The sequence below is a fragment of the Python bivittatus genome, unplaced genomic scaffold, assembly GCF_059951505.1.
Source record: "Python bivittatus isolate LINGU-HERP-01145 unplaced genomic scaffold, Pbiv_v1 ctg000780_np1212, whole genome shotgun sequence".
Lineage (NCBI taxonomy): Eukaryota > Metazoa > Chordata > Lepidosauria > Squamata > Pythonidae > Python > Python bivittatus.
In genome coordinates this window covers 3,016,782-3,037,460 of record NW_028277108.1, presented here as the reverse complement: position 1 = coordinate 3,037,460, position 20,679 = coordinate 3,016,782, and the positions used below count along the sequence as shown (strand labels likewise).

General features: G+C 40.8%; 1 long non-coding RNA gene across 1 annotated transcript; it reads left to right on the top strand.

The window, feature by feature from the left end:
* Positions 1–234: 234 nt before the first annotated feature.
* On the top strand, positions 235–10,719 carry LOC148214005 (uncharacterized). Its single transcript, XR_015793553.1, has 6 exons — positions 235–361; positions 5,055–5,158; positions 6,245–6,474; positions 7,210–7,277; positions 9,696–9,841; positions 10,108–10,719. It is a non-coding gene; the product is annotated as an uncharacterized LOC148214005 (long non-coding RNA).
* The last annotated feature ends 9,960 nt before the right edge of the window (positions 10,720–20,679 follow it).

Below are 20,679 nucleotides of genomic sequence, written 5' to 3'. Positions count from 1 at the left end.
ACCATGGGGTTCTTGTCTTTCAAGGAGAAAGATGACTTGATGATCCCTTTTAGCCCCCTCTGATAGGATCTGCTGACCCTGTCCTCATGTCCCAACACAAGGCATAGATGAATGGTGATGCAAACCTTTTATTATATTTACCTTTTGTCTGGCGTGGAGGTAAAGAATTAAGCAGTGATTCTTGCTCCTTGTCCTCAGCAATCACCTTCCACCTGTTTTGAAGCAATTGAGGAAGACGAGTGGCGGTGTCCCGGACTGAGTTGGCTCCTCTGCTTCCTGAATGATCTGTCTGAATCTTTCTGAGGGAAGAGGGAATGGCTTTGAAGGACAGGAGGAAGAGCTGCTGCCAAGGCAATATCAGGTAAGCACAGCTTGAGCCCAGGCTAAGAAAATAACTTGAGAAAACCTCTCAGACAAGCCCCTCCCTAGTTCACATGAAAATAAAGTGAGGGAGGGGAAGCGCATTCAGATTTGCAAGTTTCTGTTCCTATAGCTGTCACAATAAAAGTAATCCTGATCTATGTGGAATTGGTTTCTTAGTCTAATCTACCTTGCTGGGGGGACAGAATTGCCTCTGGATTCAGCAACATTTGAATACATTGCATAACCCTAAATAACAGCCACAAAAATGACCTTACTATTCTCGCCAAAGCATATCATGTCGATAAGGTTGCTAAATCATAACATTAATAGATTAAAATACTCTTTGGCAAAAGTGCCATCATACTTATTGGCACTATTTATACACAGACAATAAGACCAGATCACAAATTTCCTCATTTAAATCTTGTCCCTAAACTCATTAGAGGCCCTTAGGCAAGCCACTTTCTCTTAGCTTCATCCCCCATTATTATAATTAGAACGACTTATGTTTCAGGGTTATTGTAAGGTTTTTAATTAAATAACAATGGTGAAATCCTCTGAAACCTTGAAAAGCTCAACCAATTAGTTTGCATTACCAGTTCTGGGCTGCCAACATCCAGACAACCACTAGATCAGTGTTTGTCAATCTTGGCCACTCTATGATGTGTGGACGTCAACTCTCAGAACTCCCCAGCCAGCATGCTGGCTGGGGAATTCTGGGAGTTGACGTCCACACATCTTAGAGTGGCCAAGGTTGACAAACACTGCACAAGATGATAGTAGAGAGATATAGAAAACCCAAACTTCTTGCTGCCATTTACTAATCCTCTGGATTTTTGCAGCCCAGATCCAGTAGGTCTAAAGTAACGCTTGTAGCGATCACTTTCCTCTGCATTTCTAATATTATTCCAGGAAAGACAAGGGAAACGATATCTCTCGATATCAGTTTTTCACTTTGGGCTGTCGTTGCTTAGGCCTTGAGCATTAGCCTGGTAGGGTCAATTTCAGAGAGTCTTAGCTCATAAGAGAAAAAGTTGCTGAGCTCATGAAACTCTAGCAATCTCTGTGCGCCCTCCTCTCATGACATTGTGTTCTACTTACAGCAGCTGGATGCCGGCCAAGTGGCTGAGCCCTTCTGCTGCCACAATTCTATCCGCCACTAAGAATGTTGCTGGAAAGGGGCTTGCATTCCTCTCAGCCTCCCCCCTCCATAGGCACGTTGGTCAGGGCTGAGAAAGGATCCAGCATTCAGGAATACTTGGGAGGCTTGACTCTTCCTTCTCCCTTTTCTAAAAGCTCCTTCTGCCAAGGCTACAATCTGCAAAAAAGCAAGGAAACTCCCCACCAGTCCTGCTACTTGGAAGGGCTGTTCCCCCCTTTCCTTTCTTTTCTTTAGCCATGTCTACAATGCTTTGTTTTTCTTGGGATTAAGTTGCAGCTGCCTGCCTTAGACCCCATGCAGTGTTTCCAAACTATAGCTCACCCGTAAAACAAATGGCCTCAGAATGTTTGCATAGGTCTGGGTTTGATAGGACGTAATGAAAGCATTGGCAGAATAATTGGGGCTATGATTACTTACCTGGTTAATTCTGCTGAGCACACAGAAATGGGCCCTTAATCAAAGCTGTCTGCCATACTTGGCTGGCTTCATGGTGCTGATTAGGATCCCTGGCCCTGAGCCCAGAGCCTCTCCCTGCAAGAAGTTGAAGACTAAGAATGAGACTACAAGCCAGCAGGGTGATTGCCATGGCCTCCTCTCGCTTTTGCAGTTCTTTAGCACCTGGAACCTCCCAGCAAAGGTGTGGTACAGAAAGTAATTAGGGGGAATAATTTGGCTATCTATTAGGGTAGTGTGATTGGGTTTGCACATTGCCTTGAGCCCTGGTTTTTTGAATGAAACACCCTTGGTTGGGTTCCCACAGCAATGTAATCCATAAAAAAATCATGCTTTGGCTTAACAAACCACATCAGGCTTAGTGTAATGTGTGAACCTGGTCACAGACTGTATTATATGATTGTTTGTTGTTGTTCAGTCGTTAAGTCGTGTCCGATTCTTCGTGACCCCATGAACCATATTGCGCCAGGCCTTCCTGTCCTGTATTATATGATACTTTGTAGTGTCAAGTATTATATGATACAAGTAATATATGATACTTTGCTGGAAAGCAAGGGTTGTGAAGGTGTGAGTCATAACACTCTGGAAAGTCATGATATATAACTATAATAACTATAAAATGATTTCACAGATAATTATTTTAGAAGATCATGGAATTATAAAGGTTGAGAACCCCTGAGAAAAAGTACCTGGTGGGGATGGAAAGAGGGAAGCATTTGAAGGCAGCCCCCAGTAACCCTTCACTGCCCTTCTAAATATTCCGGTCTGGCACATGTTTGCACTGAAGCAAGAGAGACACCACCCTAAGTCTCTTAAAACCAGAGGCAGATTCTGTGGCTTTGCCACTGGCACTCGTAGAGATGTCTTTGTGGCTAGTGTTGTTGTGTAGAGCCCTGTCTGATCAGACCAAAGGCCTGTTGATGAGGCAGTCAGGCTGAGGTATTCTGGGAGCAGTCTGAGGCATAAGGAGCAGTGAGAAAAAAATGGGCAGAGGCTTTTAATAGGGCATCTCGCAATGATCAAATCCTGCTTTAGCGTGCAAAAGATCCAAACGCCATCCTGACATCTCCAGGTGGGCTGCTAGCTGAAGCCTGAAGAGCCTTTGCCAAGCTGGGAGGCAACAAGATGTCAAGTTGAAGAGGACCTGACAGGTCTTTTGATGTCAGAAGAGACCTCTGCATTTTTTAAGTAAAAGAGAAACTGGAATGCTTGCCTTTAATGGACAACTCTGTAATGGAAAACGTTCCCACTAAGCACTAGAAAATGTTATCACTGTGAGAGTGTAAATGTGGCGATACTGATACATACATTCCAAACACTTAGGACAAGTTCTGATACCTAGCCTCTCTCCCCTGCCCTGCCACATTTGTGAGGAACAGCCTGGGGGCTGGGAGACCAAGTGCAATGCAAGTTCATTGCTAAGATACTCCATCAGCCTTTTCCAACCTGGGAAAGATGTGTTTGGATAACAGCTGCCAACATTCTCAGTATCTAGGCCTGTGCCAAGGTGGAGCAGGAGAAAGTAAGCAAGAAATAACTCCCAAGTAATGATAATAACCTTCAAGTCACTTGATTCTTCAAAAAATAAAAAAGGCCGCTAGAAACTAACAAGATCATTGTGTATTTCTCAGTACTTTTTATACTACTCCCAAGTTTATTGACTTCCCCATTTTGTACCTGAGTTTCTTATGTAGGAGTGTTCCTCAACCTTCGCAACTTTAAGATATGTGGACTTCAACTCCCAGAATTCCCCAGCCAGAGGATTGGACGATCAATGGTATCAAAGCCACCAAGAGGTCAAAAAGGACCAGGAGGGTTATACTACCCTGGTCCCAATTTCTCCAAAGGTCTTCAACAGAAGTGACCAGTACAGTTTCTGTGCTGAACCCTGGCCTGAAATCTGACTGTCACAAGTCCAGATAAGGGATATTTTTATCAAACCCCAGGAAACTGTAATATGTCCAACCTGACCAAGGTGAAGGCCTGGAGAAATTTTAAAACTGCAATGGAAAAAAAAATAGGGTGATGGCACATGCTCATTTGAAAAAAAAAATCCACAGGCTGTGAGATGAGATATTAGGCTAGCTTGAAAATCAATATCCCAAATCTGCTGCTTAAGGAGGTATTTGGCATTTTCAAACCTTAATGGACAGAGGCTCTTCAAAGAGAAATCCATGGACTGGAGTTTGCCTTAAGCTCTTTTTAGCCAAGTTTAATTTAAAATGTCCTCTGAGAACCAGTGGGGGCCAGATCTTCTGGGAAAAAGAATAACCATGAATTAATGAGAATGTGCTCAGTTTTGGGATACTGAAGTGGCAGATAGCTTCTGCCTTTTCATATCAATGGTAAAGGAACTAGCAGTTAAGAAATATGCTGCAGACTAGCATTTGATAGAGTAGCCATGAAGACTTTGGAAAAGATATTCAGATGCTGGGATGTGTCTATACCTACAAAGATCAGAATCAAGCAGGCAATTATTTTTTCTGTGATACTTTCTGGAAACAAATGTTGGACTTTGAAGAAGCAGGAGAGAAAGAGCATTGACACTTTTGAACTGGAGAAGATGCCTGAGAATACCACAGATAGCCAAGAAAACAAACACATGAATCCTAGAACAAATCAATTCAGAGTTCTCACTTGAGGCAAAAACGGCCAGGCTCAAATTATCATACTTCACACATATTATGCAAAAATCTAGCTCTCTGAAGGAAGTCTATAATGGTGGAAAAGGTGGAGAGAAAGAGAAGAAGAGGACCAGAAGCAGGAAGGGGAATGGACTCAATTACCACAAAAATGGGCACACCATTGGAAGACCTGAAGAACCAGATTGGAAACAGATCCTTCTGGGGAAAATCTATGAGGTTACTAAGAGTCAATGCCAACTTGATGGCATTTAATCAATCAAAAATCACCAAGTCCTGGTATCCACAGAAACCCTAATCTGCTCTAAATCTAAGGCAGCATCTTAATACATCTTGGAATTGCAAAGATAGCTCTTATACAACTCTGAAAAGAAATAACCTTAGTTAAAAAGACCTTTCCGGCCACAGGAATAAAATGTGTTCCTTTTGAATAGAAAAATTTCAAGATACCTGAAGAGCTACACTGAGTCGTACTAGCCGGATATGAAAAATGTGGACTCCTAGATAAAGAGGCCTGGAACTGCCCTCCAAGTTATTTGTAAGTATGCATCTGCTCTATAGGGGTCCCGTTAATTTGCCATTTATCCAGCCTATGGTAGTGTCCTCCAAAAACTAAAACTTTGGTCTTTAAGTTTTTTGACAATTTATTTCAAGTTCTTTTAGACAGAAGGAAGTCAGTGGCCCTTCTTATTCCCACCTGGGAAACAAACAAAATTACTAAAGTATATCATCTGCATATAACAGCTGGAATTGCACAGCTAACACTGTAACAACAGATAGAAACGGTGGTTGAGACCTGGAGCTGTGGATGTGTAGAACAAACAGAAAAGGGCACAGTATGAAAAGGGTTACTAGTCCTCCCTGCTTAAGGAAGCATCTGAGAGCCAAGAAAAAACAAGCTGGCAGAGGAGAAAAGGAGGATGCTCAGAACATTTTATGCTCTGTTTGTTTCAGATCTGCCATGAACTCACAAGGGACTACTTAAAGTTACTGCTAATTAAGGTGGGGGGGGGGGAAGGATTCAACTCTTGGAGTTCCCCTGTTGCTTGGTAACAGGCTGGACAAGGTCACCTAAGGCTGAGTACCAAGGAAGTATTAGAGGTGGATAAATGGCCATTATCTGTGTATTTGCAAACCTCTGAAAGTCTATTGCTTAGAAGACTCCAGGATCTGGCTCTAGCAGGTTATCAGGCAGCAACTGGAACTATGTTTGACCAGACATAGGTATTTGGTACCTTCTAGATATGTTGGAAGTACAACTCCCACAATTTGTAAATCCCATGGCCATACTGGTTAAGCTGATCATCAAAAGGCAAAATGGTGCTAAAATGCTTGTTTGTAAAGAAGGACACCCAGGGCATGCAGGTCAACTCAATAGTAGCCTAGCCTGCTTAGATAACTTGCAGACAAATCAGTCTTAATTGAACACTAGCTGAGGAAGGGCAGGGTAGCTACAGCCTCTAATATAGAATTCTCTGCATGAGAGTCACGTATCATAGCTGTAAGCAATTCTGTTGTTTGCAAGCCTATGATTATTTCCTTTATATTTTCCTAGTGTCCTGACTCTTTGCTGTATATAACCTGACCTTTGTCCTCTTTTCTTTTCTTTCTGGAATTACCAAAGACCCAGAAGAATTCATCTTTTGACTTCTGGATAACGTACTACTTTTCTGGGAGCTTCTGGCAGTGAGCAATCCCTGGGATTTTGAGCTCAGCCTGTATAACCTGCTTCATCACTTGCAAATCCTAAGACAGGATCAAGTTGGACAACTCAAAACAATATCTTCATATATTTACACAGAATAACATGAATGCAACTGTTGGAAGCTAGGTGGCCAGTGAGTAAAATGCCAGGTACTTTGAAGGATAAAAATGATTTGGTGGGGCTCCTGGAAAAAAGTTGTGAAGGGCAGAAAAACCTCTTAGAGGAAGTATTTGAAAATCGTCCCTACCCACTCCCAAAAGTCAATAATATATTGAATGTCTCCATGCTGGAATGCTTGTGGAAAGGGGGGTGGTCACTGAGGGAAAAGGGAGGTACTGGGGTAGAGGAGATATGGGGTACAAAACTTGGAATGATTTTCCTCAGATTATGGCATCATGAGATCAACCTGGATGTGAACACAACCAGTGCAGAACAAAACATTTATCTAGAATGGTTCATAGTTTAATGAATTACTAGAGCGACCCTGTATATACCAGGTTCAAAAATCTATTTAAATGTAGCAAGGAAGAGGGGGAAAAGATGTGTGAGAGACATCAGCTTCTGCAATTGGCTGTCAATATGATACCTATCAGTCAAATTTAGTATAAATCTGCAGTAAGTTTGACTTTTGGATCTAGCCAAATCAACCCAGCAGCATTTGCTGCAGTTCTGGTTTCCATTTCTTCTGGATTCTCCATCTCATTTAAGGCAAGATTTGGGCTCAGATGCCCAGAACAGCACAGCCAGGATCCCATTTCTGCTTCCTGTTACATTTCTGCTTCCTGTTACATTCCTGAGGTCTGCTGTTTGCTGCTCATCACATCTGGAACTGCTGTAAAGAAAAATGTAAATTAGCTGCCCGTGTTTTTTTGTATCTTCACTAGGAATAAGAGGAAGGAAAGAAAGAAGAAAAGAAAGACTTTCTTTCTAAGTCAATGAAAGAATGAAAAGAGTAAGTCTGATTTCTCCAGAGAGAACCTTAATGAACTAAGAGAGTGGTAATGCTTTGCACTATTAAACTTGCTTCCTTAGAAGGACAGTCCCTTATAGCAGGGTTCCTCAACCTTGGTGACTTGAAGATGTGTGGACTTCAACTCCCTGGCTGCGGAATTCTGGGAGTTGAAGTCCACACATCTTCAAGTTGCCAAGGTTGAGGAACCCTGCCTTATAGCCATCAGGAATCACTTCCAAGTGAAAAAGAATCTCATGCTTCCAATTTAATTAGAAAGCTGATCCATTTTTCCTGCCCATTGGGAAACAGCGAAATTAACCAAGGAGGTGAATTGAGGTATGGATAAACTTGACTCCAATCCCCTTGCACTTCTGCCCCTCCTCCTCATACTCTTTTGTGTGAGTGAGAGAGTAAGAGAGAGAGAGAGAGAGCAATGTGGAGGAAGGGCTTGGCAACCAGCGTGGGAAGAGTGAAACTAGGTTGAGTATTAAATACAACACAGTGGAAACCATCCAGAGATTCTTGTCTACCACTTGCTCATTGTTTCATCTCAGGCGGTGCTTGTTGCCAATTTATAATAATGTAAAGACCTTTCATTTAAGCCAATGCATGGAAATTATGGGGAAAAAAAGAGATGGGGGCAGAAATAATAATGGTTTGTGATATCAGGAATAGCCGTAGGAGCCACTTACAAGAGAGGTTTGAAGGTACTAATTGGCTCATACAGCTGGAGCAATGTGAAGGCAGTACCCCACTACAAAGACTAAATTTAAATATACACGTGGCTATTTGAAATTAAATTGAACAAAGTAGGCAGTGGCCTGGAAATACCTCATTTTTACTTAGAAGATGATTTAATGTTTGAAAGTTAAATAGATTAAAAATAGGATATAAAATCAACTCAATGCTCATACTGGCTGTTCATAAATCTGAATATTCAGAGTTATTACTACTGTAACTTTTTTCCTGCAAAGTACATGGAAGATATATAAGGAGGTTATTATCCACTTATCAATGTTTAGTGGGATGCCAAGGTAACTGTGGCATGAAAATGCATAACTAATTTTCTACACTCTGAGATGACACAGCCTAAGGTTGCCTTGGCATGTAATGCTAAACCATAATTTAGTGAAATACATCTAAGAGGGAGGAGGAAAATTCATTCAAATTCTCCCTCAACCTCCTGCATAGCCAAGAGAAGAAATCAAACATTAGATTTAATTATACTGAATTCTATGCTTGTTACATGCAAACTGTGGATTCCGGTTTAAAAATAAATTCGAGTTTCTTTAAACAAGATAATGGAACAACCTGGGAGCTGTTTAGCAATTTATCAGAATTTATTTGAAACCAGGATTCCTTTCCATAAAGGAAAGTAAAATTAAATGCTGATTTATTTCCTGTCCCCTCTTTGGGATTCACCTAATCAGCGTGGAAGGTTTTTCTATGTTGTATACCCTTCCTCCAAACTGTTACATAGTTGGAAAGCTAGCCATGTTTGTTCTATAGTTATGAATGGCCAATTGGTATTTTTAGAATCTAGAATGCAGATCACAAACATCTGCTAAGAGTTTGAACCAGGGTACCAAAAAGAACTGAGAGGTGCTCAGCTTTGGACCTGGCTAGAGAACTTTGAAGCAGATGGAGAACTTGGTGCTTTTTCTTGAGGCTAAACTTTATGTCTCTCTCTCTCCAACAGATATTTTAGATAATTTACTGACAGGGGGGTACTTTCTATAGAGAAGTACATTTGAATTCTTTGTCATTCCCACCAGGTTATGGTGCTTCCAAGAGGTTTTGGACCAACTTTCATTGGCTCAAGCATTGCCTTTCTCTGCTGTAGTACCTTCCACTCAACATGAATATTTGATTCAAAGGTGTTTCCCAAATATATCCTCATCAAGAACCACTTCAAGAGATTCACACCAAAGTCAATTCTTCCACTTCTTCTGCTCTCTAGCTATGAATGGCTATCTAACATGATCTTTTTTCTTCTTGTTTAATTGCAAAGATTGCTTCAAACAACGGCTGTTGGGTCAGTCAGTTGGGCTGCCTTATTTATTAAAAATATTATATCACTGAGGTCACTCATCTGTTTACAACAAAGCAACAACTGGGAAACTATTTTAAAAGACGTATTTCTAAGGGAAAGCAAAAAATCTAGATCCCTTGATTTATTTGGGAGGGAATTCCAAAGAACTGGGGCAGTTACAAAGAAAAATTAGTCCTGAGTTTCCATGAAACAAGTCCATGGCTGACAGCCCCACTAGGTAGACCAGATCAGGAAATCTTTTTTTATTGAAGTTGTACTTTTATTGAAGTACTTTTATTGAAGTTGGCTATAATAACAGAATTTTGCAATTCTGATTGTGCTGCACTTGCTCCCCCTTCTTATTCTTATTCTTATTATTCTCACAGTGCATTAGTGAGGTGTCTGGCTAAGCTGCTTCCAACTGTTACGTCATTGTCTGGACTTAAAAAATGTTTCAGCCCCTTTTGCATAAGTAACAGTTCCTGCATATTTCTGTCAAGGTCATCTTACTCTCTACAAATGGCAAGTGCAGGTAAGCCTCCTCAGAGCATCTCGCTGAGTTTGGGGAGGATGGGAATCATAAGAAAAGGGCATTGTCTCAAGTCTGAACCCAAACCTTAGAATTTTATACTTCACCTGGAAACAAAATGGTAATTGTGGTATTTTAGCACAGGTGTAATGTGGTCTTTCTGAGTTCTTCCAGAGAACAGGCTGACTCCTGAATTCTGCGAGCAGCCTAAATCCAGTCTGGATATATGCAGCACTTGCACTCTATTTTATTTTATTTATTTATTTCAGGACGGATGCAACTGGCGTATCTGTCGAAGCTATTAAAGATGTTCCTGGCCATTGCCTCAGTCTGTGGAACTAGAGAGGAATTCGGATTCAGAAGAGCCCTCAAATGGTGTAACTGTCCCTTCTTACAGAGTCTAATCCCATTTTAGAATTGTGTTGCCTCACAGTGAACACTTCTATTTTGTCTGGATTTAGTTTCACTTTATTGTCTCTCATTTATTATCCTCAGCCAATCCATTTCCATCTTCTAGCAGGAATTCAGAACATTATAGACAAACAGATGTGGGTACCATCAGCAGATTGACAGCAATTCCAAATCTTCTGATGGTCACTTCCTTACATCCATCCATCCATCCATCCATCCATCCATCCTTCTTTCTTTCTTTCTTTCTTTCTTTCTTTCTTTCTTTCTTTCTTTCTTTCTTTCTTTCTTTCTTTCTTTCTTTCTTTCTCTCTCTTTCTCTCTCTCTCTCTCTCTCTCTCTCTTTCTCTCTTCATTATCTTAAGTTGGAGAGATACTTAGTATCAATTTAAGAATCGGTTTAAGATAAACTTAAGAATTACCAACTTTTTTCAAACTTCTTGAAATACAAACCTGAAGGTAGTAAATATGAATGTGGCTCTGAAATTAGAGATGAGCAGTTTTATGTAGATATTAAACTACGCATACCACACAATAGCACCTGCCTCCAAGTTACACTATCTGAAATCTATTTGAGAGATACCGGCATTGTTTTGTGGAGTTCTGTTCCTATTTCCAAATCTCTCAGGTTACTCTGAAGTATATCATAATCAATAGTATTGAAAGCCATCAAGAAGTCAAGAAGAACCAACAAAGATACAGGTGGTATCTCCAAAGAAAGATTATCCATTAGTTTCATAATGTAGCCTGTTCTGAAGTCAGTTTGAAATGATCCAAGATTATTTATTTATTTACGGTTGTGTAATCCACCCCAATTCTGGGAGGCATTCTACCCAGTTAATAATACAGAATAAAAAAAAAAAGACCTACAGTTAATAAGAATGCCCCAGATGTCTGCCAGAAACATTCAATCCTGGTTAAAAACATGGCAGAATAGTTTTAACAGCTGTATGAAAGGCTAGGAGGGAAGGGGCTGCTTGAACCTCCAGAGGCAAGAAATAGGGGCTGCAATAGAAAGCCTGATGCCTGCTCCAAGTCACCCTTTTCATAATATTCTTCTCAAACAAGCAGATTCAATGGCTGGTGTGGGTCTTCCGGGCTGTGTGGCCGTGGTCTGGAAGTCTTGTTTCCTAACGTTTTGCCAGCACCTGTGACCGGCATCTTCAGAGGGCAGGAGCACAGACAGGAGCAGTTCTCTCTGTGCCCAGGATGATGTGACCCTTTTGGGGGTATTTATAGAGACTTGAAGGGGGGGTTGGGAGGTTGGGGGGGTTGGGGAGGCGTGGGGGGGTTGGGTTAACGAGTGGCTGCTTGTTTTGGTGTCAGAATGTGTGTATCTTCCTGGGGGTTAGGCAGGGTTTTTTATTCTTCTACTGCTCCTGTCTGTGCTCCTGCCCTCTGAAGATGCCGGTCACAGGTGCTGGTGAAACGTTAGGAAACAAAACTTCCAGAACACGGCCACACAGCCCGGAAGACCCACACCAGCCATCGTATGCCGGCCGTGAAAGCCTTCGACAATACAAGCAGATTCAACCTTAGCCAGTCAGTGCCTGATGTAAGCCAGTGTTTTGCAGCATACGGCTTTGTAGGTCATCACCAGCACTTTGAATTGGCCTGGAAGCCACCGAGTAACCGTGCAGCAACTTTAATAGTGATGTTACTCTACTATAATGGGATTGTTCTGTCAACAATCTAGCTGTCATTTACAAAGATTGCCCCACATAGAACATGTTTTAGTCATCCCACTGAATGGTGACCAAAGCATGAGTTACTGTTGCCACGGCATCCTGATCCAGGTAGGAGGGTAACTAGTGCATCTATGGGAACTGGGCAAAGACCTGCCACGTAAGCAGTAGCCACAAGTCCAGGAGGAACACCAGATCACAAGCCGACTCTTTCAGGGGGAAGGCAACCCTATCCAGAGTAACTACCAGGAGCCAAACTCCTAAGTGTTTATTGAGAAAAAGAAACTTGATCTTGGAGGGATTCCGTCTAAGCTTATTTCCCTCCCATTGAGGCCCTGACAGCCTCCAGAGACTAGCTCAAGCTTTCCACAGCGTCTCTGATCTATCTAGGAATGATGTATAATTGAGCATCATCTGCATACTGATAACACTTCACCTTTTTAATCTGCTTATGTATTATGTCTGCTTCTTCTGAGGCTGGCTGTATCTGAGAATTCACCATTTCCTTGACTGCCTAGTGCAAACATGGGAGGTTAGATGCTGGCTTACAATTGTCCATTGCTACAGGATCTGCTGATGGATATTTTCAAAAAGGTTTAATAATTATCTCCTTTAAAAAAGGAGTAATCTCTGGCTCTCACTCAGAGAGGCATTTATGTTGATAACAAGGTATAGGTAGCACCAATCAGAGCTGGAATCTAACTTGATCTAATAGCCTTTTAGGCTGATCAATTAAGTTAACTACTCCTACAGATGTGAGATATAGCCACATATCAAGCTTTAACCAGAAGGTGGTCCATCTATGATATTAAAAAGATTTGAGCCACTCCCACCCATGGAGAGCACCTGAGAGAAAGAGGGGAAAAAAATCAAATTAAGTCTATAATATACCACAAAACAGCCCTCTGATCAATTAGGAAAGGCTTATAGAAATTCTTTAGCTACTCAACATCGATCAGTCCCAAAGTGGATATTGGAATCACTCCATACCCTGAGCCCAAGGGAGTCCTGTACAAGCTCCAAGACCAGCTAAAGTTATCGTTGGACAGTGGAGTAGGCAGTCCGCTAACAGAATCCCTAATCTCAGCCTAGTTCCAAGACTGAGGTACACAGACTCGTTCTATCGCAGTAAATCTTGGTAGGGGAGATTTTTTTTTTTTTTACTGATCACAGAGACATTTTATGAGATAGGGCAAATCCTTACAAGTCAGTAATACTTAGGGGATAATCTGTTGAACTTTGACTTGGGTTCAAATAGCTCTGAAGCTCACCAAGAAGATAAATAGCCATATCTCAACCTCACTTATCTCACAGGCTTGTTTTAGGCTGGAAGGAGGATGGAGGCTGCCTTGACCTCCTCAAAGGATGGGATAAATAATCCATACTTATTACTTCCCTATTAAGAGAAACATTTCTGAAATTCAGGTGTAAAGCTAGAAAATCTCTCTGGGGATGCACCCAGGCCCACAATTATTTGTATAAGAAATGTAAACAATGAACAATCCCACTTTGTAAAGAAAAAAATTAATCAGACTTAGGTACTGACAAGGGAAATCTGAAACAGATTATGTGAAGGAGATAATGTTTCAAGGAAGTTGGGCTTGCCCCACTGACAAGGACCTGAACTTATTTCTACAATTAAGCATGAGAATATCTGGTATGAAGTAACTGTATTCAGCTGCCCACACTGGGGGTGAAGTTTCTCAAATGTATCCCTAGAATGACTGCTTACATTTGTTTTCTCAGGGCAATTAATGGAAAGGTCTATTGATGTAATCTTTTTACACCTTGTGTAAACTGGTTGAAACAATATGGACTTCCAGATGAGGGTTGTCTTGTGCAGGTGCCCAGCTGTGTCCACAAAACTGTTCTGGAGGGCAGGATTTCAGATGTCAGCTTCTTTCATTTATAGATCCACCTGTTTGCCTATTACCTTTGCCACCTTCTTTTCTTTACAAGAGAAAAGACACTAAGGGGTTAAAAAAAAAACAGAATAGTGTACAGTGATTTTTGATGGGTAGCACGAGGTACTTCCATGCAAGATCCTTGCACCAATCCAGAATCAGCTCCACACCTATCAGCCCCACTAGGTAGACCAGACCAGGAAACGACTCCACAGGAGAGCTAAAACTACTTTTATTGAGACTGGCTATAACAAGAGAATCTTGCAGGTCTGATTCTGCTGTATCTGTTTCTCCTTACAGCTCTGCAAATTAGGGAGCCATCCGCCTGAGCCACCTCCGAATATTATCTCATTGTTCTGGACTTTAAAAAAATGCTTCAGCTCCTTTAGCCTAGGTAATGACCCTTGCATATTCCCATCAAGGTCATCTTCCTGACTCTCTGCACCACCACGGTAATCTTTCCATTCTTTAGACAAAGCCAGTTTATTGCCAGTTCAGCTTGTCTCACTGAAATTGCACTTAAGGCTAACTTTGGATTTGGAATGCAGAAGCTATGGAGAGCTTGCAGGCACAATATTTTCCCATTGGTGGGAATTCTTCTCTCACCCACCTCCCAGGGGCTGCGTTCAAGCCATTCCCCATTCCCCATTCCCTACAGAGAGGCTGTACCTTCATGCTAAGGTGCCATTACAGTATTTCAGAGGTCTTCAAGTGCCATGGAGGAATAGTGCCTTAATAGTTTTTATGCTCCCTCATAGCAATTGCTCCCTTTTATGAACAAACACAATCTGGAGCAAGAGCAAAATGTATCTTGAGATGGGGAAGGATTTCGGTAGCTCCAGAATGTACAACAGCTCAAGATGGAGTGCCAACTGATTTGTTGTTGTTGTTGCATTCTTCTACTGGCAAGGTGACAGAAGCACATTGGAGTTCTTAACATCGCTAGCTCAGTGGACATGATGGCAATTGTTGGTCAGCTTCAGAATGCTTTATAGAGCATGGAAGAAACAGTGGTGATGTGGGCGGGCCTTAGAAACAGACTTACTCTAAACTCTTTGCCCACATATCTATCCTTCATTGCAGAAAAGCAAAAGAAGTATGCTATGGGGAGAGGAATAATAAAGTTAGACATTTGTACTGCTCTCTATCTAATTCTCCATAAGGTTTTCTGCTTGTCAGAAGCTTATTTTTAATCCTGTGGTAAAGGGACCTGCAATTCCAGAGCCACAAAGCATGCACAAATAGTAGAACTCTCCCTCTTTTAAAGAACAGCCCCAAAATAAAATGAAAAGTCTGGGAGTTTATTTCTGGCTGAGGGGCAGTCTCAGAGGTGTTCTTATGATTAAGCGATTTTTAAATCCGTGAAGGAAAAGCTTTGTTTTGAGGCATTAAAAACTGGTAAGCAAACAACATGGTGGCCAGGGAAGATACCATGTTCTTGAGGGAGCTCTAAGGCTCTACAGGTAGTGAAACAGCCTAGCCGGTAACAACTTTCCGTTAAAATTGAGGAAGAAATGCAGAGTTGTGTTTTCAACAAAAATCATCTGGCTTTTTTGTGTTTAAGCCTCAGCAAATGGGGATGGAAAGCTGTGCACAGTCCATGTCTCTTAACTGAATACATTTGCTTACAACTCACACTCTTTTTAAGGCATTTATTCTGAGCCATTGCCACGCAAACAGAAATAACAGATGTCTCATATTGGCCCAATGGATTTGCCTACCAATTAATATAAGACTTGAACCAAGATCAAGCATTTCACTAAAACCCATATTATTAACATTTCCTCATGGAAACAGGACCTCCACTATGAGTTAGTGGAATCATAAGGTTTTCCATGAGATACGGTAGCATTCTGAGTTCCAGAGCTCTGAGTATAATACTTACTTGGAGTTTTTTTTTTCCAAGACAAGAAACAAATACTGTATATTTGCAAAACTATTTAAGAAAAATCTGTATTGTTTCCTAAGTTAAATGTTAAATATATATTTTCTTCAATATTGTCTTGTATGGATTTTTGAAAAAAAACATGCATGCAGAGTGTACTGGTCACGTGAATACCTTCTCTTCCCCAAAGCAGGCAAAGCTCTATGAATTTTTCCCATGATGTTGTGACAGTTTAAAGCAGTTTCTCTCAATCTTGGCGACTTTAAGGTGTGTCGACTTTAACTCTCAGAATTCCCCAGCCAATATGCTGGCTGGGAAATCCTGGGAGTTGAAGTCCACACATCTTAAAGTTGCCAAGGTTGAGAAACATTGGTTTAAAGAGGAAGGACCTTGTGGGTGAGTGGGTGGTGGTGAACAAAGCAGTGGGATATGGCTGTTTCATTCATAGCTCCTATTAGCATGTGCCATGTTGTAAAACACTAGTGAGATGATTCTCTAAACCTCATAGATATATTAATTAGCACTTTGTATTGAAGGTGTCTCTTAAATTCAGTTAACAATGGGGCAGTTCAAACTCTAATTTCCAATTACATTATGTAAAATTATTCTTCATGTTGCTATTATTCATTGCAATACAGACATAGCAAATCTATTCAGTATGGTACAGAATTTGCAATTAGAGTTGCCTCTGGATCACTTCCCATTATATCCAGCTATAGAAAAATGCTGAATTTAACCCACAGTTTTCTAGCATGCATGAGAGCTCTACGTATTTGGGGGGGGGGGGGGTTGTTTTTTTGTTTACAGTTGAATACAATAGTTAGATGCCATCTAGTTGGGCTTGATTTTTGTTGACTGCATGGACAAATGCTTGCAATCCTCACTAGTCTCTGGTACTAATCTACAGCTTTTCCAAGGACATTGCAATAATCTATCTGATTGTATCCATACATCTTAACCCCCATATTCCCCTTTGTCTCCTTCTCTTAATTTTGCCAAGCATTGTGTTTTTTTCCAGTCATCATCTGCTTGCATCATGTGCCAAAAGTATGTAAATCTTGGTGCATCCGCACACTACATAAAACTCCTGAGTAGTCAAACAGTGTATGAGTGTAGCATGAAAGCCAAAAAGTCATGGTTGCTCAGGAACTATGAAATTTCTTCTTGTGGTACAACACGGTATTTCCAAAGTAGCTATTTAAGACATAGGAGATCCATGTTGTGGTTTGGCTGTAGCTTAGTTATGACTGAAATTGTTTCAGTCTGATTAAGTTCCAGGCATGGTAACCAGTTCACCCATAACCTCTCTTGTTCAGTTTCAGCTCATATGGGAGAATTAAAATAAGATTCATACTGCAGATCCAATGGACAAAGCAAGCTAAAAAGCTGATAGTCCAATGATACAACTTGCTGCAATAACTCAAAGTAGATCAGATATAAATTTAAGTTTTAATATTGTTATTGTAGTCTCTCTCTCTCTTTTTTTTTACTCTAAGCTCAACTTTTAATATTTTTTTCTCCTTCCATCTAAACTTATTTGTGGTCATCTCAAGATACATTCCCTTTACCTTGGCTTAGGGCTTAATATATTGTAGAAACCCAACAAACTTTGTCAACGATGCATGGTAAATCAAACAAGGGCTTAATAGAATATGTGAACTCACTGACTCTAGAGAACATGATTAATGTAGTTATTGCATTTACCCATTTTCTGGATTCCCACATACACTAAATTATAAAGTAGCCAAATACACCCACTCCTCATTTAGCAAGTACGTGGTTAGTGACCATTTGCAAATATGATGGTAATAAACAGTAATAAAAATCATTTTCCAATCAATGCGCACATTTACAACCAAATTTCATACGCCTAACAACAACACATGCCAGAGTGAGATTAATGCTGGCATAGCTGAATGAGAAAACTTTATCTGAATGAGACAGCAGCAACCGGGGATCTTTGCAGTCTCTCTATCTCTCGTTCTTTCTCTGTCATGTATTCACTTAGCAACCATTTCACTTAATGACTTGGTCACCGGAATGGAACTCGGTCACTAAATAAGGAGTAGGTGTAGATTGGGTTCATGCAACGTATTAAGACACACACACAAACATGCACAAACATTGTGAAAACTAGCCAAGTTTAGCATGTAGTGCAAAATCTACTACTAGGTCTTGAACTATCCTGGTTAAACATGTTATGTGAATGTAAGTGACTGCATATAAAACAGGAGAAGTCACCACTATCTAATCTGGTTACCATACAAAGTACAAGAACTTGCAAAACAACATTTGCCCTCAAAACCATCCCATCCAAGCATGTGAAAAGCAGGCAAGACAGAAGGATATATAACCCCTGCAGAACAACAAGCCTTACTTCTCCAAAACTCCTGCACTGATGATATTACCTAGTAAAGTAATTAAATGTCTACAGCCTGAAAACCAAACATGGAGAACTCCATCAAGGCAACGTGTCAACCTTGGGCTTTACATATTTCCTACCATCACTACAAAATACGAGCATGAAACACTTCACACTGCTTGGAACTGGGAAAGCTTTGCCACTAGACAGACTTCCATCCACATCTGCGGAAGAGGCAATTGCATTCTGCAAAGCCACATAAGCCAAATCCTCAACTATGAGAGCAACAAGCAAACAGCACATAAAAGGAGCTGTGTAAAGACCCTATTGAGATTAATCATAACGTACTGCACATCAGTTACAGACAGCAGAGATAAAACCACTGATCCATTTTTCAACACAATAGATCCCTGTACAATTTCATCAGAAATGTATACCAATCCATCCAACTATATCATAAACATCACAACCCATGAAAACGATATCCCTCCTCTACTACTGAGGCATCTGAGAGTCTACTAATGGGCTGCTCCAGCCATTTGGAATAACCATGGGGCACAAGTAAAGTACAGTCCTTACAAAGTACCTCAAACACCCAATACCAAGGGAAGACGAGCAGAAGCCATCTACAGAACAAAATGCCAGGACTGCAAATTCTACCACATAGGACAAACAGGTAGAAGATCAGTAGCACATGACCACAATTACCAACTAGCTGTCAAAAGATTTGGTGTAACTCTACTAATCCTCTTCCATACAGGCAACCTCGGGTATGACTTCAGCGTTCAGAGTAAGGAAGATGACTTGATGGAGGTATGCCAGCGCCATTACCAAGGTAACAAAGGGCAAAGCATAATTTAAGTCCACAACAGACAGATAATATTCAGAAGAGGCTCAGACACCTCCTAATTGACTGGAGTATAAAGAGGGGGAAGAGTTACAGCACCATCAGACTTGCAAGATTCTGTTATTATAGCAAATCTCAGTAAAAGTAGTTTTAGCCATCCTGTGGAGTTGATTTCAATGTCTGGTCTACCTAGTGGGGCTGAAAATTATGTCCTGGATCCCATGCTTCAGTTAAATATAATTTAGGAAGTTGATTCAGTTGTGTGGATTTGCCCAGCAAACTGAGACTAACTACATTGATTTGATTTACACAACTGTAGTTGTATAGTTTATAGCCCATTGTTCCACATGAATGCATAATGGGAATTAATCAGCAAACCATTATTATCCTGCATATATGTATGTGTGTATGTATGTATGTATGTATAAAACTCAGGGCAGCAAAGATACCTAATACTCCTGCCTATTTTCTCCACAATAACCTGTGAAGTGGGTTGGGCTGAAAGAGAGGGACTGGCCCAAAGTCACCCAGCCAGCTTTCATGCCTAAGGCAGGACTAGAACTCAGTCTCCTGGTTTCTAGGCCAGCACCTTAACCACTGCTCCAAATTGGCTCTTTAAAAACATCAAACCAAAGGAAAGATTTCATATTTTGCTAAGCGCAGCAAGGTTTTTTTTGTGTGTTATGGTACTTGTGGCTAGTTATGGTGCTGCATGCACAATCTGGCTATATATTTGACCAGGAAAATGGGTAACAAGTACATGCATTCAAGAACATTAGATCTAAAAAAAGCTACAGGAAGAAGTCTTATGAAAAGCCTGAAAAACCCACCCAGGTCTTTTCTTCTTTTTCAACAATGCCACATCTAACAGACAACTCGACGTTGTTACCTGGAAAACAAGTTTAGCAGCCAAACATATTAAGGTTAATCTATTTATGCTAAATGCTGAAGAGAAAACCACATGAGTAATAGTCTAGTCCATAGAAAGAACTAATCTTTATTCAGATCTTATTTTCACACTGCTCTCTACACATGGATTGGTATATGCACACAAGAAACAGGAACCCACATTCAGCTTACAAGGGCCACATGTGTGAAGCCTACCATGTTACTGCTACAAATATGATACTGCACATTAGCAACTGGTTTCTTCCTTCCAGTAGTAGGGCCCCTAAAATATGACAGCGTAGGTTGGAGGGGATACCTGAACAAAGCTTTGATGTACACGTGAGACAAGGAAGAAATAACTCTTCCTTATAGGTCTTCCAATCTTTTTTCCAGCATCACATTAAACAATATTTAGTATCACCCTTTCATTCAAATATTTTCATTTTGTTTTGTGTCATGATGCCTGAGCAGCCTTCCCCAGCCTGGGTACCCTCCAGATGCGTGGACTTCTCCAACCAGTCTGGCCTTTGTGCACAATTCTGGCATTGCTCAAACATTTGGTGGATGTCATGTTGGAGTACAGCAGAACCTTGGGCAGATGAGTGTGTGAGGAAAAAATGAATGTTGGGACAATTGAGAGATCATGTTCTAGATGTAACCAGGAACAGAGAACAATTATGGAAAACATCAGCTGATGCTAGATTTGTGGGCAGAAGTATTAGATATGGCCATAGCAACTGATAAAATAATCCAGCTTTATGGGCACAGCTGAATAGTCTGTTAAGTTCCAGCTCGTATCCTTCCTGAAACTAAAGCCACATTATAATGTTCAACTTACTTCCCAACAGAAAGACTGACAAGA